A 24480-nucleotide genomic window follows, 5' to 3' on the forward strand; every position below is an offset into this window, starting at 1 on the left:
TCAAGGCCTGCTCATTAACCTCTGACCCACTTCTGCCCCCCCCACCACTGACTCTCAGCCCTGTGCCCTCATCACCTCTTCCCCAGAAGGCAGGAATAGCCCCTAACTGACTCCCCGATTCCAGATTCATCCACCTCCAGGCCACCTGCCATACCCCTAAGACGGACCTTTCTAAAAAAAAATTGAATGAGGCTTCTTCCCTGTCCAACCCCTTCCATAGCTATCCACATCCTAGAGCAAGAAAGAAGTCGAAACTCCTATTTTATTTTGGCTTCCCCCTTCCCTTTTCCCCCACTTCTCCCACCTCCCTTCTCCAGGAGAAAGCTGACATCCAAGTATTCATCCATGAGTTTCTCCACACTCATAGAATCAAACACACTCTCGGAGCTATATTACACATGCTTTTCTCCCTCCCTTGGAAACCCTCCAAGTCACCTGGTTTAGCTGCGATTTAATTTTGGGACGGCTGTTATTCCATGGTGTGGAGGTACCATAATTTATTCAGCCATTCTCCCATCAATGGGCATTCTCTTTAGCCCTTCCCCCCACTTTTGGCACAAAGATTGATGCCATTATAAACATCCTTGTACATACGTCTTTACATATTAGTACTGTTATTTCCAAGAGGTATATTCTCAGAAGCAGGAATTGATTTTGTTTTATTAGATGTTGCCAGATCACAGTGTGCATTTTTGTAGCCTTCTTCATGGAAGTCCAGTTGACTCCCAGCACAATTAGTGCCACCTTCCTAAGTGGCCTTACCCCTTGACAGTGGTCCAGTAGGTATGCCCTCTTACTAAGGGAGGCTATCAGAGGCAGCCAGGGTGTATATGGCATGTATGACCTGGGAGTGAGACAGAGGATGCCAGAACTATATACTGAGCTGCCACGGGCTATGGAGAAAAGTAGAAGGACGAGGTCACTGGAGAAAAGCAGAAGGGAGGGCCCCCATGCCATAAAAATGGTGCCCTTGGCCAAGCCTCAGTCCTTAACATCAGGGGCATGAAAAATGAATAATGCTGAATCTTCTCAAAATTCCTCTCTTTCCAAACCAATCCATCCCATAATAACGAGGTTTCCCAGCAGCTCCCAGCATCCCATATGCATCACTCTGCTTTCCTCTCTGTAACATAAAGACACCATTTAGCCTCAGTGCAAGAAGCCCAGCACCTGCCAACCAAAGGGAAAAATGTCTCCCCAGAGGCTTCTGAAACACAGGTCAGCTCCCTTTGGGAATCCCATGAACTTCTCTTCGGCTTGCTTTCTTTTTTCCTTTTTTCAATTTCCAACTCCTTTTTGTTGTCCACCAAGTTTAGAAAAGATTTCTTAAGAAAAGTCCATCTTGATCTAAAGTACGTCACATTGCACACGCTCTCTCTTGGATGGGCAGTGTCCTGAGGCTCTCTTAGCCCTGCTTTGCTTCTGGGCTGGTCTGCTTGGCTCCTGTACATAGAGAGATGCTCTCAGTGCCAGTCCCAGTACTGCTGGGCTTGAAGACCGTAGCCCGGGTGCCTCCGGGTTCCCGTACCAGCTCGGTGACTTCCTCTTTCCTCCTCTCCTCAGCAGAAGTGCCAGGGGGAACTGAGAAGCCCTAGGGATGGTGGAGCCACAAGATGGAAGGAACCTGGGTCTCTGAATGACTACACAGAGCAAAATCCCCCCCACGTACAAACGAATGTTGGACTGCCATGTGTAAACCCATTGATCTTTGGGGTTGTTTGTTACAGAAATCACCGACCCTGACTAATATACCATTCACGAGCAACTCAGGAACAAACAGAACAAGCCTACAATAGAAAAGCAATGTCCATCCATTCATCACCTTGAATTACAAAATTCCTGACAGCCCTACAGGCAGAGCAGTGGGTGTGACTCACCCTTGTGCATGAGGATGTGCCAGCCATCCTCATACACAATCAGAGTCTCCTGTGAAAGACTGTGTACAGCCAGCTCCGCACCCTCACGGCCACCCTCGAGTTTCCCTACCCAAGTAGTGGAGAGAGCCTGTGATCACCTAAGGAAAGTGCAATATGATTCTAGGTGTCACCTTTCAAAGACTGCCAGCAAAAGTGATTTAAGCCCTGGAAAAACCTCCGTGTCCTTTTAACATCCAAAACTAATCCTCTTCACACCAGACATCAATGTTAAATAAACAGAAATTTCCATTAACCTGCACCTCTGTACATTTATTTTTAAAAAGCGGTGTCACTCTCCCTTAAATGAACATACTAATTAGTGTATTAATAAATAGCTGAATGGAATCAATGAGACATGTAATCAAGGTCTGACCAGGAGTTGGGCCAGGTTGAAAGGGGTTGGAGGGAGGGAGAGGGAGGGAAAGGAATCTTATTAGCAGGTTTGCTGAGGAGGGGGACGTGTAAAATCAATGTCCCACATGCAACTGAGACGCAGCCCAAGTGGCCGGTGTGTGTAAAGCTAAGTGCTTGCCCGCCTCCCCGCTTTGACAAGAAAGCTCCTGGTGAGAGTTAATGGGACTAGCAGGGTGGACGTTAATTGGAGCTGGAAAAGCCATTCAGAGATCATGTCCAGATCACAGCTGGCAAAGTTACCCAGAACCTCAGGGCTGGAGATCTGACTCTTAGACCCTTATTTAAAATACTGAAAAATAACAAGCTAGGAGGGTTGACTTTGTCTCAGCAAACACTTGCTCTAAAAAAGAAGCCATGATGGGAGTTATCTTGCTCCCCTTTCAAATTCCTGGTCCATAAGGAGGAGCTAGAAGTACCTCTGCCCCTGGAGATGGGCACTGGGAGGCCAAGGGTCTGGAGGGCTCGAGACAGCCTTGGGGGTGGAATGGGGCAGACCCTGCCCCTTCGTCAGCCCTCAATTTCCTGGAGCACACCTCATAGCAGGAAGGCTCAGGAAGGTGACAAGGGGAATTCTTTCACAGGTATGAGGTTTCCAGCTGACGTGGTGATCTGATTACCTACAAACCCCACCCCACCTCGTTGGAGCTCCAGTTAGCACCGATACCCTAGTTGCATTCCCTCCATCTGGAGACACACGTCTTTGGGCCCCCAAACTCTGAAATAAAGAAACCCAGGTTTTCATTTCCCTGGAGGTTAATAACAGGAGTCAGACCCTTCTGTACAAAATCATTTCAGCGCCTGAAGCTCCTTCCCCAACACCGACTAAGGGATACTAGGTGAAGTGGAAATTGTGTTCAGATGAAAGAGACTCAAAAAGAAGAAATCTTGCCTTGGGTCTGGCATGGCCCACGACAAGCCCCTCTAGAGGTGGTGCCAGGAGTCGAGGGTCGGCTTGTTAGCCCTGGATGGAGTGCGTGGCCCAGGATTCCGGGGTGCCACAGGGCCCCCCCATGCCATGAAGATGAGGAGCCTCCTGGTTCTGGTTCCTGAAGAAGCCAATCCCTCTGAGCTACCTCACAGGCAGAAATCCTGCGGCTCTGAATACCTATCTCTAGCACCCACATCCACACCGGATGATCTAGAAGCAGAGTCTACATCCTGAGGTCTGTTTCTGCCAGCCCCAGGTGTGGCCCGTGACCTGCTCACCCTGAGGTCAGCATTTCCTGGAGTGACAGAGAGGAGACAGATAAAAAGGAAGTGTGGGGACATGGGGGGAGGCAGCTAGCAGCCGTTCTTAAGCTATTTTCCACATGACTACTCATGGTGTTTCGTCCCAGGAGGCTCATAACACTGCTGGAAGGATCTCCTCCCCAGACCCATCAGAAAAGCCAAAGGGTGACAGCCATCAGCTCAGGGGCAGCACTTCCCGACAGGGCCATGAAAATGCAGAAGGAGGGGCCAGAGACAACTGTCCCCAGGCCCGATCTCAAACACAGACACCTAAAGCTGGTGGTCAGGGGCCTCTCTGTCTGGTATGAGAGGTCCTAGAAAGGTTCCCCTGTGCCAACCAGCATCTTACCCCCTCCACTGAAATGCCTGAAATGCCCCCATTGGAACTTTGTTTCTTTGGGTCAAGCACTACATTCTCTCTTCCAACAATCCACTCCTTACCGTGGCTCCTCCGTCACCTCCCTTTCCCTGTGGCCAAGGGGACTCAGGACTAGGCAGAAGAGGGGAGTGGAGAGGGTTCAAACAGCAGGGTCCCACTGGTCTATAAGGCTACTTGGTGAGAATGAGGGAAAGCATCCTCTCTGGTCAGCCCCAGCTTGGTGGGCAGACGGCATCTTGGTGGAAGAAAAAGACAAGTCTTTCCTGAGCAAGGAGATGCAACAAAGCTTGGCCAGTGGGACATGGGCAAAATGGCAGCTCCCACTCACCCCTGAGTCATGGATACACTAGAGCCCCAGAGGCCCTGTCTAAAGAAAGAAAAGGAGAGGCAGAAATGAAGCAGCTTCACTCGGACTGGAGTTCTTAGGGAAAAATGCAATTACTCCCCAGTTTTGTCCAAGGATACCCTTTGGAGATATAGGGATAGACAAACAGACATATGTATATGTGTGTGTGTGTGTGTGTGTGTGTGTGTTTTCTGTGTGTGTACATACAGATATATCCATATCCCATACCTATATCTGTATCTGTATCTATATCTATATCTACATACTGACTATTTTCAAACCCAAAATACCAGGACACAAGCTCTGGCAATGGTATAGAATATCTGAAGTGAAGTCTGTTTCTAGTAAATCTGGGGCCCGTGGTCACTACTGATAGGCTAAAGAGTGGAGGATGGCTGTGACAAGGTTCCTGGGGTGACACTGTGCCAGTGAGTGCCTCCTTTCCTTCAGGGACACAGGAGAAGTGACAGGACTTTCCGTGGTGTGTTTGCAGTAGAAGGACTGTCTCATTCAGAGCTGGCCTCTGTTCACAGAGGCCCCACATCTTTAAAATCCACCAACACACTGAAAGTTCCCAGACTCCCCAAGCGTTTGTTCCCTCTCCACAGTGGCTAATCACCTTTCTCCACAGTCAACCAGTGGTTCCTTCCTCCCTCAGCTAGAGTGTTGCTGGAAATAATGCAATGTTTCAAGCTTAATAGTTCGTCAACACGCAGAGGTTTTACTGCTTTCAGAGCTGAGGGGCCGGGAGGAATTGGGTGTGCTCTGGCAACCAGGGTGTCACAGGGCAATGGATTCTGACTGGATCATTGGACACATGCAGTGAAAACCATGCAGGAAAATCCCAGAGGCCCTTACTGACTAGTTTAAGGCTATCTTACCAGGAAATCAGGGCCTGGAACTGAAGACATCTGAGATGGGCTGTTTCCGTAAGTATCTCCCATTGGACGCAGGTGAATATATCCAGGTAAGTCAATGCCATGTACACTGGACCCACCTCTCTGGTCTCCAATGGACCAAGTCAGCTTTATGACTTTGTAGCAGGCAGACGTTAGCAGATGCCCCATCCTGCAGTGCATGACGTAATTATCAGGTAGGCTCCAGGCAATAATTACCCATTAACGGTTAGTCATTGCCTTGAGTTAAAGCCAAGAGTCTCCTACTTGCTCTCCCTTAAACCAAATCTGGGGGCCTGGGTGGTAAACCTGAAAAAACAGCAACCATCGCCACCGCCTGGTAAGAAAAGCACATTATCTAAGATACCACTGAAGGTAAAACATCCATAAAAACAACGTATGTTTACAGGTGTGCATTGGCAAAACGGATGGCTGAACTGAGCGCAGATTGAATATATAAACATGGGTGTTAAACTCCAGGCAAATGCTGGATCTTCCAAAAATGAAGGAATCCCTACATATGCTTTTAAATCTTTTTTTAAGAGGCCATACTTAAAAGGAGAGCCAGGATCCATGGGACCAGCCACCTGCCCCTCTGTTCTTCCCATGTGCATGCGGAACCTCAAGGCGGTAGGCACACTGGAGCCCAGTGTTAGAAACACACGTGACTATCTATAAACCAAGAAAATTGAAGTGCTTTAACCCAGCAGAGTAGCAAGAAGCATAACTAACAAGTTTTAGGTATCTGAAGAGGAGGCAATAATTTTCAGCAACATTGTGAGCATTTAATATGTGCTGAGCAGTGTGTGTTATGTCACTTGATTGTCCCAGTAATCCTGTCATGTATTACTTTACCTTTTTAATGATAAGAAACCTGAACATCAGAAAGGATAGGTAACATGCCCAACGTCACATAGCCAAGGAGCCAGGCTTTAATGACGTCTGTAACTTACTTTAAATAAAACAGTAAACAGTGTGGTATAATGTATGTAAGTTAGTTTTAATCTACACCCAACGATGGTTAGACAACATCTGAAGTACTGACATGAAAAATGCATACACTCTCCAGGGCTGCTGACTTGGCTTTTGAAAGACTCACATCAGAGTCTACCCTGAGTCTTTCAACTACACTATCTTGATTGGGTTTGTTAAAAAGCATAAGAGATGTTAGAAACAATTTTGCAGTGGGAAATTAAGCAGTGTCAAAGACAGACGACTGGAGAGAGATACTGTCCAGGCACCTCTGCCCTGTGGTACAAGAATCTGGCAAGCCCAGAGCATTTGCGTCTTGGCTTAGGGCTCCCATTATGTTTCATCTTTCAAAAGATTCTGTCCTCTGATTCCACTAGAAGGTGAGCTGAAACCTATAACCAAAATATTGTCGCATCTGCCTCAAGTAAACCTTCCTTTAAATAAACCTCTCAGAGTCATGTTAGGGACTAAATGTTTGTGTCCTCCCAAAACTCCTATGTTGAGATCCTAATCCCCAATGTGATGGTATTAGGAGGTGGGGCCTTTACAAGGTAATTAGGTCATGAGGGTGGAGCCCTCCTGAGTAGGATTAGAAGAGAACAAGTGCCCCCCCCCACCTGTCTCTCTCTCTCTCTCTCTCCTCTCTCTCTCTCGACAGTCATCTGTACACCAGGAATAAAATCTTCACCAAGAACTGAACCATACTGGCACCCTAATCTTGGACTTCCAGCCTCCAGAACTGTGAGAAACGTCTGCCGTTTCAGCTACCCTGCCTACGGCGTGGGGTTATAGCAGAGCCTAAACTGACCACGACAGGCACCTAGTCAGCACTTCCCGAACTTTCACACTTCCTGACACACACACAGAAAATGATAATATTTGTACTACAGCCTGGAGCTAGAGAGGGCTGGCCTGGGTGCTCTGCCCGCTGCACACTCCATGTACCCGCCAGCAGGGCAGAAGGAACTCGCCATCCCTGGCATACTAGCTGGGAAGAATGCAGGGTCTTCCCTGCGCTTCAAGAACAGGTGACTGCTTTTGTGTCTCCTCACTAACAAAGATGGGCACATGTGGTGGAATCCAGTCTGATACCTGCTTTGTTGGGAGGTTGTAGGGGGAGGAGGCCTACAGCTCTCATCTATTTGTAATCACTGGAAACTGAACCCCCAAATAACCTGTTCATTGGGAATGGCCAAGTTGGCGTAAGCCGGATTGCAACGCCAGGTCTGTCTGCTTCCAAAGTCTTTGCTGGGTCCTCGTGGCTCCATTGTTTCTCGGGCCCAAAGAAGCTTAATCAATTGTTATTTGTCAAACCTACAAGGGGAGCTCTCCAGGGAACGCCATGCCAAAGGGTTCTGTCCTTGTTGCTCTGCAGTTTCACATTTTTATCAGTAATTTGAAGGAAGACACTTATCAGATTTGCAGGTGACAAACTCTAGGACTTGTGAAGGTCAAATGAGATACTACGGGAGAAGTCATGTGGTCCCTATTGGTGATAATGACACACAATTCAAAACTATCTTATCAGTCTGGAACAGGGTCCAAACTGGACTCCGAAATGAAATGGAATGTGATAACCATAACCATTTCAAAAAAATATGCCTGGATGAAGTACCAGATGGCAGAAGTTGACATAAAATACGAGTGTGGGAGGCGTATACAGATCCACTGGTTATGGACCAGCAGTGGGATGGAGCTGCCCCTAGATTGTAAGGGAGCCTTTGGCAAACAACCCTGCCACAGGGGAGTCCTGACACTGGGATCTGGTGCCCCGCCTCCCAGACTCCCACCTTCTCCACACATCAGTCTCAAAGTCAGATGTGGAGTCAGACCTAACCACGCATGGCGGCAATGAGCTCTCAATCTGCGTGGCAAGGTCATTAGAAGAGAAAGAACCCATTGTGTGCCACCAAAACGGGGTTGCTTGCATCCCCCGCAAAGACGCCCAACTTGCCAGCACAGCCTAGATGTGTGGCTCAGAGAAAAAAGTGGAAGGAGAGTTGATGAGAGCCTGGAATTTAAGATCTTCGTCACACAAGATGCAAGGAATAGGGGGAAAGGGGGAACATAAAAGCAGGCAACTAACTACCAAGGGGCAATCATTTGTCCCCTGAATAAAAATCTCTTTATTTCCTTGAATTTCACTTTGATGTCATCTTTTTTCTTTTTTCACTTTTGTGAAACCTCAGAACCTTCTGGCCTAAGACCACAGGAAGGCAGCCAAGTTTAATGGGGTCTTCATTTCAGAAAGGAAGTAACAGCAGTTCCTATGTCCTCCCAGGCAATACAGTAAGTCTGTGATCAAGACTCCAACTCAGTAGATGCTTTATTCACAACCACTGAGCAATGGCGATTAAATAGAAGACTGCCACCACTGCGTGCTGACTTCCCTGTGACGCTACTTCCCACTTCCTGTGGACTCGCAGTGGTTTCATTACGTGTGATGCCCTCTACCGTCCGACCATTCTAGCACCCCTCTTTTTAAGCTCAGGAAATCAAGAAAAAAACGAAGCCACCCTATTATTGGAGGCAAACAGAACTGCAAATAGGTATGAGACAGTTGCCTGCTTTCAAGAAGCTTGCAATTAAGGGGAAATATGAGAGGTAAATGCTAAAAATACAAGTCAATAAATCGTATATTACAAATACATTCTTGGCAGCTTGAATCTGCAGAGAGTTTCTAGCTATACGGCTGCTATCTTGACACAAAAGTTCCTGGGGCTGGCTCACGTCTGGAACGCGGACAAGGCTACGTGCAAAATTTGTTAGCTGGGAAAAACTCTTCCAGGCCTAAAGATTTTTTAAAATTTGCAAATATAAATGCCATTCTTTCAAAACAATATGTGCTGGGGAAATGTTGCTTGATATTTTTAGGAGTTACTTTTCTCTCTCTGGCCACATGATATTCCTCAAGCTTTACACTCGAGCTCTCTGGAACACTCCGAACATGGGCATCTTCAAATTAAAGTAAGAGAACTTCTATTGCATCCCCAATCCTAGATGCCAAGAATATACCATTTCGCCTAATAAGGGCAGCCACACGTATAATTACAGGTTTTAAAAAATACTTAATTCATTTGTTTTGAAGTATTTGCCGCGAAGCATTGGGTCTTGCTAGTATCGAGTCCTAAAAGAAGGAATGAGGAGGTTAGAATGAACAGCAGCGACCTCCTCGTGAAATCGGGCCTGGGTTTAGCAAAGCTTGCCCTCCCCCACTGCCGCCGGCACCCAGCCCAGGGCCCAGCCACAGCCCAGACCCACTGTCCAATTCGACACTGCACACACAGTCGGCAGCTCGAGTATGTGCACCTTTCTTGGATCTTCTCATCTGACCACAGAACCAGAAGCCACTTTGACATCTGATAAGCACAGGTCAGTGGGAAGTCTCTACAGTGACACTTAGGGGGCAGCGAGGTAGAAAGGCAGGAGCAGTGGGGATTCCCTGCCTCTATCCCAGACTCAGAGGCAGCCTTGGAGAGGAATGGGCTCAGCAATCCGCCCCCCCACCCCATCTCCCAGCATGCAGAGTCAGGCGTAGAGGGTGCCACCAGCACAGCCCCGGGCGACGTCAACTGGTCTGTTTTGGTCCTAACCACACATCACTGTGGTTAGATTACTTCCCTTCTTAGGACCCCGGGCCCTGCCCGCTACCCCCTACTAGGGAAACAAGTTGCCACCAGATAAACTGGGAGAACTGCTGAGCTCCCTGAGACCAGCAGCACAGCTACATAAATACATTCTGTACTGAGCACAGCTGATAACACGTACAAGCGCTGGGCACAGAGGCGTGGCGCGGGAAGAACAGAGACCCTGTCGTCTCCGTACGGCTCTGAGAAGGTTAGAGCTCAAAAATACCTACGCTGGGGCTTTCCCTGGTGGCGCAGTGGTTGAGAATCTGCCTGCCAATGCGGGGGACACGGGTTCGTGCCCTGGTCTGGGAGGATCCCACATGCCGCGGAGCAGCTGGGCCCGTGAGCCACAACTGCTGAGCCTGCGTGTCCGGAGCCTGTGCTCCGCAACGGGAGAGGCCACGACAGTGAGAGGCCCGCGCAAAATAAAGAAAGAAAGAAAGAATACCTACCCTGCCCACTGTTCCCCCTCCACAAGAGAGACCACAGTACAAGCCATTTTGATTAGCTGCTCTGAGACACCCAGGAGCAACCCAGAGAAGAGAGTAGCCCCATTGTTTCCCTTGAAATTGAATTGCAATTTTGCAGCTGAAGAGACCCTTTGGGGCTGAACTACCAGAATCCCTCATTCGAGAGGGCCGGTGTGACCTGCGTCCATGCCAGCTGGATACCTCGACCCGTCGGCAGACCCCCAGCCCCACGTGAGCCTGGTGACCTTCCACAGCAGCACAGCGGGGCTGGGGGTGGACTTGAAGGAGTTAGATATTTTTCTCTCCAAACTCTGCTCAAGACAAATGGCCTATTTTCTAAAGTTCCCACAGTATAAGCGCAAGAGGCTAAAAGTTTTGCCACCAGCCACTTCTACATCTCCTGGGCTTAACGGGGACCACCACATGACAAAGCGTCCCTGCAGAATGCAAAGCACTGGACACTGAGATGCTAAATCATTTTGTCCCCACATATTGCAAAGACGGGGGGAAGGAACCCTGCTTGAGTAGCTACTAGGTACTAGGCTGCTCTTATTTTAATTCAAATACTTTCACCATAAATGTGTGAAGCAAAGTGTGACTACAGTGAATGGAACCTGCGGCCCCCTGGAGACGGACCGTCCCACCATGTCCCATCGTGGGAATCATACAGATTTTTCTTGAAGGCTCTCTGGACGAAGCAAAACCTCACAAGTGGCCAGATCCTACCTGCAGGCCTGGATTGCACAGACTGGCCCCTACTCCAGGACACAAAATTAGACAAACGAGATGTTATATTTCTAAAGGGCGACATCAAAATTTTAATCCCCATCTCTCAGCTCAGGGTGGAGCTCGTTTCACCAAACCACACTGTTTTGAGTGTGTCCACAATGAAAATGGGGTGAACACACCAAGAAAGGGAACAAGCTAATGCCCAGAACAAAGACCTGGTCATTCTCCTTTGCTGAATTCTAATTCTGCCTTTATTCCGATCTTACTCTGTCATCGTCTGTGAATGACTCAACCTTCCGGAACCATGCTTTTTCCATTGGAAAATAACAGAGATCTCCTAAGGCAAGGTGAATGTCTGGATGTTTTCAGAATAATCTCAAGCAAAATGTTCAAGATAGTATGTTTAATTCAAAACATGAAGCACTTGAAAAATGTAAAATCTATATGTGGGTTTTCTTGCTTCTTTACCAAGCTTCTGCCAGATCCCAAAAGGAGCTCCTCTGTCTACCAATGGGACCAGAAGTAAACAGCAGAGTAAAAGCACAGAGATGCTGCTGCCAACAACACAAGCGCCCCACATGCGTTGGCCTCACCTCTACCCACAAATCATCCCACGTGCACCTCAATTCACCACGTCCAGAAAGACCACATCCCCCGCCCCTCAACCCAGTCTCAGTCTAGAAATCTATAGCTCAGTGAAGGGTGTCGCCTTCCACCAGCTGCCCAAGCTGGACACCTGCAAGACATCCCCAAGTCCCCCGCCCCTCCCTCCTACCACCTTCCCCACCATATCCACCATCTGTCAGCTCTAACTCCCAGGGACCTGTCAAATCTGTCCCTTTCTCTCCTTTGCTACCACTTTGGGCAGCCCTCGTCCACGTCTTCTGGATTACCATAATAGCCTCACTTCTGATTCTTCCTCCACAATGCAAAGCTGGTCTCACTGATTCCTCATTTGGAGATCCCCAGGCCTCGCCACTGCCTGCCGAATGAAACCCTTATCTGGACGCTTCTCCTGGTCCTGGTCCTGGCCCAGCCTCCAGGGGTGTTTGCGTCTGGTCCCACTTCCCACCTCTGCTGTGGGCGCTCACCTCTCCATGCCTTGCCTATGCCGCTTCCTCCCCCAGGCACCTCTTCCCTATGTGTTCACAAGGCCAGTCCCACTCACCCTTCAAAACACCCTTCAAACCTCCGAGTGATGGCCCCTCCTCCTCCAGAAGACCTTCGCCACATCCTGCCTTTCGTATCTGGACAGGCGCCCCTTCTTACACCTTCTCAGGAGGCCCTCTGCCTGCACAGAGCCCACGTCTTACCACCCCGTGTTTAATTATCTATAAACATGTGCGCTGTGGCCACACCAAGCTGTGGGCTCTCCCATGGCAGGAACTGGGGCTTTCATCCCTGTACAGCCAAACTCTTGCATCGTGCCTAGCACATAGTAGGCCCTCAATAACTATTGACTAATTGATGGATCGATCAATTCATTGGTTAAATATTCCTTAGCTCACATCTACCTAACTAAAATATGTAAATATATATGTATGGAGCAAAGTGAATGGTAGATACGGAAGGAAATCAAGACCTTTTTCCTTTCCCCGCAGGCCCCCATTAACCTACTACTGCCAGGATCGGGACTCCCCCTCCTGCCCCGGCCTCTGGACTCCTGCACTCACCATTTCCTCCAACGGTTTCCTGCTATCCCATGTGCATTCTCCCTTCTGACCCTCCGCAAGCTGCTTTTATCACTTACAGCTCTTCACCAGATCAGCAAACACAGGAGCTGGTAAAGGTGCAATGGTGAGAGGCCTAAGCTGAAACATTATTCTCTCTTACTTGATTTTCTCTAACCTTGCGTGTAAATAGAACCTTCCTTCTGACGCTCACCTGGTCCTTTAACATGCATAGCTACGTTCATCCTCACCTCCTGAGCTTCAGGTCAGGAACAGCAAGGGCTTATTCTGACTTGAAAGAAAGAGAAATTGAGGCCTAGCCCAGAGAAGGAACTTGGCTGAAAGAGATTCAGCAAACCTAGGATTAGAAGCTGGGTCTCCCGATTCCCTGGCCAGCACATAATACTTCTTCAATTGCTCCGAAAATGAAAACCTCAGGATTATTTTGCAGGAGAGAAAAAAATAAGCCTCAAGAAACTGTTGCCACATTTCTGACAAGCTCCACTCAGAGGGCACCATAACTTACATAAATGATTCCCTATTACACCGCAATTGTCACTGCAACATGACAGTGCTGCAGCCTTCTTGAAGTGTTCTCTTTGTTGTTTTTCTGTACAGATCCCCCGGAAAGAAGAATCAAATATGGTACGATAAGGAAAACAAACCACACGGCACCTGCAGACCCAGATTCCCCTTCTGTATGACTCCTCCTGAGAAGGACCAAAGAGAAGGCTGTCAATGATCCCCCCTGGGCCTGAGCCCTCTCCCACCTGCCCTGTTCCCAGAGTTCTCCTGTGTCCCCGCAAATAGGATTCTTTTTCTTTTTTTAATGAAAGCCAACAGTTTATGAAGAAGAAATGAAGTGGCAATTTCCCAGCATGCCTGGGAACCAATACAAGCTGTTGTCAGGGTCTTCCTTTCAAAGGGTGACTGCTACACTCCTCCAGAGTCAAGAGTGACAGAGCTCCAGTGCTTGACTTACAACTGCTTCATCACAGCAAGATATTTTAAATTTAAAACTCACTGCAGTTGGGTTCAAACTCAGCTGGGACTTGATTTACTGCTAATTCATGTCTCCGATTCCTATAATTCTAAACTCAGTCGCCAAACAGTTTAATGCTGCTAGAATCACCAGTGCTATGCTTTATGAATGGGCGTCAGGGGAATTTTGTTAGTGAGTGTGTGTTAGCAACTGTTATTCACTTTGGAAAAGGAACACAGGGCTTGGGCAAAGCATGGTGAGGCTCTATAATTGGGCACGTGGGTCCCCAGGTGATCCAAATCCAAGTACTATGGGGGTGATACCCCACCCCAGCTCACACACACACAACACACACACACACACACACACACACACACACACACATGCATGCCCACACACATCATTACCTAGGTAAGAGGAACACCCGGCAGTGAAAAGCTTCCCATGGGAAATGCCTAGCTTTGCTCTCTGGATCACTACCCAATGGTAGAAACCATGAATTTACAGTCTAATTAGAAACGTTTGACCTCTCTAGGGTAGCAAAGTTTCTTCCCTGCGAGAAAATTTGTTTAAACCATCCAAAATTTGGGGAGCTGTATCTTAATAACTCACGCCTTTTTTGTTAATTCAGAACATTTATCTTTGCCAGTTACACTGAAGTCTCTTATTCAATAAGTGTAGCTGAAAAAAATATATTGAGAAGGTGAATGTCATTACTCACGTATCTTGCAAACATCCATCTTGATCTATTACGTGCAACCGAAAAGTGCTATACTTGTTGGAAACGTTTCCACAAACCTGTCAGAACTGCAATCACACGCCTTAAAATGGTCCCTTTAGAAAATACACATCTGAAGGCACCAGGGTCGCCAACATCCCATAGCAATTCACAGCCATTTCTGAGATTCCCAAAAGCAAATGACAAGGACAAGAGGAAGCTGAGCTCCTCTGGAAGCTGCACCTCACCAGTCCCTATTTTAAGAGCACAGTACATTTGTTCTCCTGTTTTTTTCTCCTCCAAACTACATTCAAACCTGAAAGCTTCCAGATGAAGGCCAGCATCTCCTAAAATGCTTTCTGGGGAACACTTGTTCCAAGAAATGTCAACAGGTTTAAATACACCCACGCAAAGGGATCCCTCCACTGAAAAAAATGGTTTGCTAAAAATAATTAACCAGGATTCTCTGTAGCCAAACATCTTTGCCTTTAATGTGCATCTTGCGTCTCCAAAGGAGGACACAGCATAAAGTGTTTGCAAGACTTACTTAGCCACAAATGCCTTTTCTGTGGGGGGTGGGGGGGCTCGTCTTTGGGATGCTCTGGGAAATGCAGTTTGGTCATCCCTCCCAATCTATCTGCATCTAAACCCATAGGGAGTTTAACATGAAGAGCAAGAATTCATTTCCGCGTGCATCAGCGTGAAGAGACCACGGCCCCTACCTGCCCCCAAACCACCATCACCCAGGATACTCTAGGGTGATTGACGGGTTCAGCCTGCGCTTGTCTTGGTTCTTCTTAATCCTCTGCAACAGCCACAGCCTTGATGTGGTTCCAAGCCAGCCCCTGCCAGAGAGCTGGTTCACTCTTTCCTAGTTTTATCCTTTACAGACTGTTCCTCTCTCCTTCTCCTCCACTCATTCATTCTTTTTACTCAGCAAATATTTACTGAGTGCTTCCAGTAAGACAGGCCCTACGCTGGGTACCAAGCATACAAGAGAAGGGAGAAACGGTCCCTGTCGTCTAAAGACACAAATAATAAGTAATTTCAATGCTGTTGGCATCATGGCCAGCAGCAGCTTCTTTAGCACCATTAAAAGTATGAATTAAGTTCCTGATTACACAACTGACTGCTTCAAGCAGGGGCTGGTCCCTGACCCTCTGGGAGCAGGGAGCCTTAGGCAGCCCTGCTAACGCAGACACGTCTCAAAGTCAGCGGGTTGCTGGCAACAATCACCAGTTAAGGGCAAGTGCATTTAGGGGAAGAAGACAGGGGTCAGTATCTAATGACAAAGAGAGCAGGGAAAGGGGTCACAAGCAGAGTGGGACCATCGGTCCTTTGCCCCACCTGACCCTAGAGGAGCTTCAAAGTACAAGAGTTGTTTAAAAAAAAAAAAAAAGGAGGGGCGCTGACTCCAGGCGATGACCTATGGGAAATATTTTATGCAGAAATGTCCCCTGTTGCCTTGTATTTCAACGCTTACAATATTTTTTAAAACTGGAAGGGGGCAAAGGTCATTTGCATCTGTCCCCAGCTTCCCAGCAGCTGTGCCCCTCTGCCATCACAAACAGAAGTGTCTGAGATGTTCACATACCACCACGTGGAAGGCATGCCTTTGGTCAATGAGCCCTACGAGATAGGAAACCTGGCTGGAACGCATTCTTCACGTGGTTCCTCTGGGGTTTAAATTGGGCAAGCCATAGTGTAGTTGGCTACTTTGGCCAGAGTCATGAATGCTGGGGGCTGAATGAGGCCTTACTGGAGCAGCCTGCTGTGGTTCGCTGACTCTGTTCTGAAGAACCATATCTTCCTTATATGGAACCCATTATCACAGACCCTCAATTTACGTACCTGCCCAGATCATCAACCCCACCAAACAACCCACCCCACCCCCAATTCTGGGCTTCAACCCCCTGCCCTGCTCCCAGCTGGAGCGGCCCCTGTGACACCGCACCCCATTCATTCCTCTGCTCCTAAAGCTCCTGCTCCCTTTCTTCCTTCAGGGGCAAAGGTCAGGGTCCTGCAGGGGCAACACCTTCAGGCCCACTCGGGGGGAGCCCCACGGAAGCCCCAGCCCCCGGGCCTGACCCCATAGGCTCTAGTTTGACCTGGCATCACGACCCCAAGGGGCGGGAGAGTTTCTGCCTCGTGGGGTAAAAGGTGCCCAGGGAGCTGCAGCAGGAAGAACCCAGCAGGAGGATGGATGCCGGCCGTACCCGTCCTCCAGACTTTTCTGAGACCGTGTTCCCATCAGGCTTCTCCCGGTACGTCCTGAGCACCTGAGCCACCAGCTGTGTTTCCTCGGGAAGCTGTGGCTAGCTTGGTAATACATCATTCTTTGTGCATTCCTTCCCTCCCTCTCCTTCCTCCTTCCTTCAGTCTTGCTGCCCTGGGATTCCACCCCTCAACAAAGTGCTACCACAACAGCTTTTGCCTTGGGCTCTGCTTTCTAGGGAACCCAGGCCAAGACTGGGGGTGAGGGGACAGGCAAGGGTGTCAGGCCCTGGGCTCCTCCATCACTTTCACCAGAACAGTCCATCTTGCCTCTGTTCTGTGCATTAGAATTCCACATAAAATTGAATTTGAATAGAGAATTCCACTGCATAAATATTTTTTAAATCACTCATCTTGACCAATCCCCTCATTTTATAAATGGTAATACTGAAACATAAGGTGATTTTTTTCCCAAGACCCCTTTGCTGGTAAGTGACAGAGCTGGAATCATCTACATCTGTCTCCAAAAGCTAGCTTTTCCCACAACACCAGTGCTGTTTAACCAGGGGGACATACCAGCATCATGTAGGAACCTGAGAAAATATACACCTCCTGGATCTCATTCCTGTCTGAGAACCTCTCGGCTGCCTTGGAAGGACAAGGGGCAAACACTGAATCTGGAGTTGAACTGTCTACCCACCTGGCAAAATTCTGCTTGGAACGCTAGTATCTATATAATCACCAGAACCTAGTACTTAGTGTGAAAATTCAACTGAAACTTTTATTATAGACTCCACTCCTTTACTCACAGTCGGGAGCAGGCAAATGAAAGTGCTTGTTTTAGTCCAGCATTTCTTGGGGGGTTCCCAGAGCCACTGCACAGTATATCCACTTCTTGTAGTTTTACCAATCCACATTCTAGTGCGTAAAGGCTCTGAGAAGTCCTGCAACAAAGAACCTCTTTCTCTCTGGTTTACACTCAGGATTTCTCAAATTCCTTTTTTTTTTTTTTTTTGCAGTACGAGGGCCTCTCACTGTTGTGGCCTCTCCCGTTGCGGAGCACAGGCTCCGGACGCACAGGCTCAGCGGCCATGGCTCACGGGCCCAGCCGCTCCGCGGCACGTGGGATCTTCCCGGACCGGGGCACAAACCCGCGCCCCCCGTATCGGCAGGCGGACTCTCAACCACTGCGCCACCAGGGAAGCCCTCTCAAACTTCTCTGACCTTGAAAACTGTGTATGTGTACCACCTATTCGCAGAATATGCTCTGTGAAATTCTGCTCTACTTTAGGTATCACCTTCGGGCAGCAGGACTGAGATGGAGAGGAAGAAAATCCACGCTAAAATTCTCTGCAAAGTTAGCTGACGTTCCACGCAGGCTGGTTCAATCACACATCCCAGGGGCTGCCGCCCTGCCAGGCCCTCCTCTCATTGTCTATTCCCTCCACGAGAGGAGAAGCGATCATCCAGCTCTCCTCGGCTTCCTGTCCCTCCTCTTGACCTCTGGGCCAAAGCCAAAGAACGGTTTGCTCACGCCCTGGTTCCCGACCCCACTCTACCCAGAAGGAAATCCATGAGTTGGGCTCGTAGCAGACAAGTTCAATGAGGATGTGAAGTGGGAACCCGATCTTGAGTGAAGACCAGGAAAGCCTTTGACCAGCTCCGGTTTTCCTTTCCTCTGGTTCCACTGACTTCTTACTCCACAGCTCCTCTCCTCACGGTTCCTAATGAAAATCCTTGTCCCTGGAAGACCTTGGGAATTGATTCGGCTAGTCTGAGTTCAGCACATCGACTGCAGAGACGATATCCTCTTAGCTAGTGATCTGTTTTGTGTTGGATTGACAAAACATTCCAAAATCCAATTTGCTGTTGCGAATCCTGGTTCACGGAGAAGGCGCCGTGGAGAGGGCGGGGGGTAGCCAAGCTTAGCTGGCAAAGACAGGATGCCTGAGGTCTCGCACACACCTGTTGGCAGTCTGAGCAGGCCAACGGTGGCAGCCATTCCTGCTGCTGCCCGGAGGGGTGGTGATGAAATCCGAGTGCACCCTTTCAGCCACCTCAAGTTTGACAGAAGCTTCATTCACTTCAGCGTAGAGGAGAAGCCAAATAAATAACGTGCAGAATAAAAGTTTGTGGTCCAGAGGGAAAAACCAAACTAACTGCAGCAGAATCACCTGCGGATGCTCCCTGACGTGTTCAGGCCAGAGAGGTCAGGTCAGGCAGCTCAGTAGGCCCGACTTTCAGGTGGGACAGCACCCATCCAGGCGCACGGGCTCCAGCAGGGCCTCACTGCCCATACCTCTCAGAATCGGGATGTCATTCCTAACTAAGCGCTACGCTTACACTAAGTGTGCACAAAGACCTTCCTCACCCACAGCCCGTTTCCACCGATTTCCAGTGAATCTCTGCTCCAACACCATGTGGTCCAGGCACACAGCACAGCATGACATCCACAGACAAAGATTCCTTCCCTGCCTCTGTCTTCCAAAATCTGGAACCCTAGGGCTAATCAATGAATGAGCCAGCAAGTATTGAGCACCTACTATGAGCATCTTTCCCCAAGAACGAAGAGACTATGTACCGCGTAGCAGCCTGGGGCATTCATTCCATCTTAGTTCCCAGACCATCAAAATGAGAATAAACAATCCCCACCTTACAGGGTGATTTGAAGGATTAAGTGAGAGAGTGCTGTTTCCACAACGCCAGCAAATTTGAAGTAGCCACTGGGAGAACTAGACTCCTACCAGCACAAGACTCAGAGCCTCACAGGATGAAAAGCAGAGAGCGGGACCGCACTCATTCACTCCTCCTTCGTTTTTTCCCAGGATGAAATAGGAGCTGCCAAATGAGGCAAGAGTCACCCTCAGAAACTGAGCACTCTGCCAGAATGATCCTCGCAATTTCACAACCAACGACAGTCAAGGATAAGGCTCGGCCCCATTTGATGAAGGGGGAAGTCGAGGTTCAAAACATGAATAGATTTGCCTGGCGTCACAGAGGCGGTCCAAGGGAGAAGCCAGATCTTCTAAACGTCACCCCAGCCCACTCTCCCACAAACCTCCCCAGGGTTTGCTAAGGATGCAAACTGCATAGTAACAAGGAGGGAGGTCCGTCTGCCTAGGCTGAGACCTGGCTCCACCCGCTACCAGCTGTGTGACCTTGGACAATATCCTCACCTACCCCCCACCTCCCCCCATCTCAGTTTCCTCGCCAGGAAATGGGGATAGTAACAGTGAGTGCCTCTCTGGGCTGTTACAAGGAAGACGTGGGGCCAACCTGTGAAAACCCTTAAATGATGCCTCCCCCAAGTAAGTGCTCAATAAATGCTAGCCAGCGTCGTCATCATTAATTATTATTATTTTCCACAAGGACAAACACCAACGTCCTCACCACCTCTTCCCTGGGGAGGCTGATGCCACCTGACCATAAGCACGGGGATCCTGGGGCTCATGCAGACCCACCCTGGGACTCGGGAAGCTTTTCTTCCAAGCTGCTTCATACCAAGCAGGGAAGCAGCCTCCTCCTTCTGGAACAAGGCCTCTGTTCTGGGAATTAGGACCCCCTGCCTTTCTCCGCTTTCAAGATCCATCTCTTACCACTTCGCAGCAGAGCCCCCTTCCGTCTCCCTGCTGACTCCATGTTCCTGCCACAACTAAAAGGCTCCAGTCTGGACAGTAAGGAGGGAAGAAGGAAGAGGGGGTCAAGTCCGGACCAAGGGAGGGGATCAGGTGGCGGTGCACGGTAGGGAGCAGTGGGACTCACAGCTACTAAAGAGGAAGCTAGTGTCCGCAGGGCTGCACGTGGACCCAGCCTTGATCAACAGAACCTATCGGGCAATTACCCTAATCACGTGCATCTCCCCAACAGTCGTTTGATTTATTAGTGCGCCATCTTTTTAAAATGCCGCTCTTAAATATAAATAACACTTAATCATCCAGCTGTCGTTAAATTCATGTTACATTGATTTCTTGTAGTGCCACAAATTTGAGGGCGAATGGGCTGGTGGATGTATGCACAAAGCCACGAGGTGGATTAGCAAGGGGGTGGGGGAGGGATGGGAGGAAAGGGAGGTGGGAAGGAGGAAGGGATGTCAAGGGAGAGAAATGAGCCCTGCTCAACTGCCGGAGGGTCTGAGCCAGTTTCACATTGGGCAGCGCTGGACACAAATAAGAAGAGGAGAAGAGAGCCCAGAAGGACTGGCGCATCTGTTGCACAGACTCATCACAGCCTAGATCGCGGGTCTGTTTTCTGTTGTCACAGCCCATTGCTGAAGCCACCGCAACAGGTCTCCGAGGTGGCATTGTCTGTGCAGTGGTTTCTCCGGGTGAGCAGGGGGGAGAAACGACTGAAAAAATGCCCCCCAGCTGGCCAGGAGGAGAGAGATCCGCAGCAATTTCTTTGCATCAAAGCTTGGTGATAACTAGGAGTTAAGCGGGGGTGATTTCCCCACCCCCTTAGCTCTCTCTCCACTTCAGGACTGCTGCCTCCCTAGAAAGCCCCCACTTAATTCCCAGCAGCCCTCATTGTGATTAAAAGGATCCGAGGCCAGGTGTAGGCAGACTCTGCCCTGCAGATTTCCCTGTCTGCGGGGAGCAGCGGCTGCGGCAGCAGCGGGCGAGGGAGAGGTGCAGAGAAACAAAAAGGAAACAAGTTGGTGGCCTCAGATTCCTCCGGAAACGTTTGCAGAGCGCGTCGGTGGGCATCCAGAATGAAGTGCTGGGAGGACAGAGGAGAGCACGGGAGTACCAAATAGGGCAAAAAGAACGGCTCGTGGGCAACCCAGGCCGCGCTCTGGCGCCTGGAGCACAGCCCGGCAGCAGCGAGGGTCTGCTGAAAAGAAGCTTTCGCGGTTGGGGTTTTTCCAGTTTGATTCCCTTCCGAGCAGTGAGGAAGACCCCAGAGAACTTAAAAGGAAGATCACAGAGGAGTGGTGGAGAGGGAGAGTGGCAACGTGACATGCTCCGGGGCTGGGCCAGAGAGCCCGGAAAAAATGAGATGTACAGCCAGCTTTACATAGATGTTAATTAATGCCTGCTTTGTCCTAGAAACCAAACTGGTACCTAACACTAAGTTCAGAAAGTGTGGGGATTTTTTGACCCACGCTAAAAAGTGTTCAGCTTACCACCGGCATGACCGCTGGCTTAGCGTGAGTGTGACGGACCCTGAGCCTGCAGACACCCGAGAAAGGAAAGAAGGTAGGGAAGGAAGCAGAGAAAGGGGCAGAGGTCTACAAGGAAGACGCACAGCCATTTCAGGCAGCTCTGGACCGCACCTTTTTGCCCCTTCAAGGTCCCGTGAGGAAACGTTTACCTGGGAGCCACCCACTGTCGCTGGAGTTCCCTATTTCTGTAGAAAACCGTGTGCTGCCCCACGCGTATGTGGAATCTCCCTGGCCACTCACCCAAAGGGCATGCGAGCAAAGTGTTCCGGTTCTTCCACAGCCCGAAAGACAGAGCTGGGTCCTGTTGTCACATGTGGATGGACGAGCTGACCACATACAGCAAGGCTCTTTGAGAAGGCGTGTGCATATCTGGGTATGTGTACACACAACCACCATTCTTAAAAAGAAAATAATGTCTGTTCCCCTGACTGGGTTCTCCCCATTGTGAGAGCTTTGCTTTATTCCATCTACCCTTTTTCAATCAATCAAAGGGCAGCTCACACAGCGCACAGCGGGGAACACAATCTCCCTCCCGGGGACGTCTGGTTCTCTCCTCCCCAGCCTAGCCGAAGACCATTTCAGGAGCTGAAAAAAGTTTGGAAATAGCAGAGATGGTACGAAGAGGGCCCTTTAGTTCAGCACCCATCTTCAGGATTTACAGAATTAACCAAATCCTGTGCCCAGCACTGAGGCCCACTTGTTCAAAAGAATGTTGCCTCCTTTCTCCTCATGTTCTGGAAAACTCCCAACATATTTTTCCCACTGGTGGGTTTGTAGGACACTCTGAACACATGATCTTGTATAGAGAGCACAAGCTGATTCCATTTCTTGCCAAGCTGCCCAACAAGCTACGCCAAAAGGGACAGCTATAGAAACGTAGAACCTGGCTATATCTATATTCAACTCCAAACTAATGTTGTAACTGGGTCTCACATTCTCCCTACAATTGAGCCCTGAATGAACTGGCCTTTGGCCACCGCCCCCCCAAAGTGGGAACTATGAAAAACCCCTTTTGGAACCCCACCCCCTCCCACCTCCTCCAGAAAAAGTTTGAAAATGAGCAGCCTGTGAAACTCCAGCCGGGGAGAAAAAGAAAGGACGAGCTTTAGGGAAATAGAACTTTGAACCACAGGCTTCTGGAGAGTGATTCTACACGTCAGGAGCAGCCTGGCTCTGGGAGATGCTGCCAGACCCAGGAATGCCTGGCCTTCTTGTAGGGTGGACACTGCTGAGGTGGTCATGAGAGGGGGGGACCCTCCTCCCTTCCTGCACTGCACCCCCCTCCATCCCCCTTCTAGTTCTATTTCTCAGACACACCGCTCGGAAAGGCATGTGGCAGGTGTTAGGCGCGGGCACAGGGGAAGCAGCCCCACGCTTCCCTGCACAGTGCAGAGAGGCTAGGGACACCCAAGTGCGTGTAAGATTGCTGCTGTCCACAGACTGGAGATGTGAGTAGGTTAGACGTTTTATGGAGGATCCGACCCCACACACTCTCCCTAGACAAGCAACACACCCAAAGCCATGCTTAAGCCCCTTCCTGCCTGAAATCCAGGCGCATTGCCGGGAAAGCAGTGCCTCGCTTCAGAAAGGCGTTTGTGCTGCCTCTTACTGGGGAAACGCAGTGTCTGTTCCATATGCACCGCCCTACAGAACTGCAGCCCCATCCGCCTCTGTGGCCTCCTCCCCGCGCGCTGGGCCACCACGCTCTCCAAAGATCTGTCTGAGTATCTGTCGGTCTGTCTCGAGTTAAAATCCCACGGTGCGCAAAGGCCACGGAGCAGAGATTACATTGGGCGGGTCTCCCAAGACCATTACTTCTCCTGGTTTTTAAACCAGCCAGGGATGCCAGCGGCTGGAAACTGAAAAAAATCGCTCCCTCAACCTAGTCAGGTGGGAGGGAGAGGCAGTAACACACAGAATCCCACCCCGAAAGTCCTGGTTAGAGAAGTCTGAGTCCGGGAGCGTCAGAGGAGAAAGAACATGGGAAATACCTGATCCGGCCGCGCGGCACCTACGTGGGTGTCCAGGTGGGACGTGGGCAGGTGCGTGTGCATGGCGTGTGCCCGTGTGTATATGTATGTGCGCGCGTGTGTGTGTGCGTGCGTGCCCGGGGCTGGCTCAGGGGCATTCGAGGACTCCGGACCGAGCCGGCATCTCCGCCCGCGCTGCCCTCGCCCGCCCGCCCGCCCGGCCGGCCGGCTCCTTACCTGCAAGCGCCGCTTTGCCTGCTTCAGCGGGAGCGCCGCATTGACACTGCAGATGGTGCCGGTGCCGCTGCCTCTCGCCCTCCTCTGAACGTGTGCGTGTGCGCGCGTGTGGCTGCCTCCTCCAGCCCCAGCCCCGAACCAACGAACGCGAATACTCCACCGAGGCACGGGGAACCCGGGGGGAGGCCAGGGAAACGAAGGGCGAAATCAGAGCCTACGGGGCTTGACAGCTCCTCTGGCGGCGTCCAAGGTGGGCAGAATGTCCAACAAAAAGGTCGGGAAATGCGGCTCGCTTCCAAGCACCCCTTTCCCCACCCACCCAGCCCTGGAGCCCGAGCAGTAACGGCGGCTCTCGGGGGCTGCGGTGGCGACGCGGGGCCGCCCCCTTCGTCCCCACCCCCGCGGGCTGAATGTCCTTGATGCCAAGCGGGCACGGCGGCGTCACTCCGCGCCGCCCATGCTCGCCAGGTCGGGCCGCTGCCCGGGCGAGGCGAGTGCGCGGGGGACCCGCCGGGGAGCGCTGTTGGCGCCTCGGCGCGCCTCCCTG

The 24480-nt window shown here is 50.2% G+C and overlaps 1 protein-coding gene across 1 annotated transcript in view; it reads right to left on the bottom strand.

The window, feature by feature from the left end:
* LOC114901599 (plexin-A4-like) overlaps nucleotides 1-24216 on the bottom strand; it is a 293914-nt gene extending 269698 nt beyond the window's left edge. The window contains exon 1 of the mRNA XM_029233535.1: nucleotides 23934-24216. The gene's annotated coding sequence lies outside the window, so the exon portion shown is untranslated. The remainder of the gene's footprint in view (nucleotides 1-23933) is intronic.
* Nucleotides 24217-24480: the final 264 nt, after the last annotated feature.

Source organism: Monodon monoceros, unplaced genomic scaffold (assembly GCF_005190385.1).
Source record: "Monodon monoceros isolate NGI ecotype Baffin Bay Population unplaced genomic scaffold, NGI_Narwhal_1 Super_Scaffold_2, whole genome shotgun sequence".
In the NCBI taxonomy this organism is placed as follows: domain Eukaryota; kingdom Metazoa; phylum Chordata; class Mammalia; order Artiodactyla; family Monodontidae; genus Monodon; species Monodon monoceros.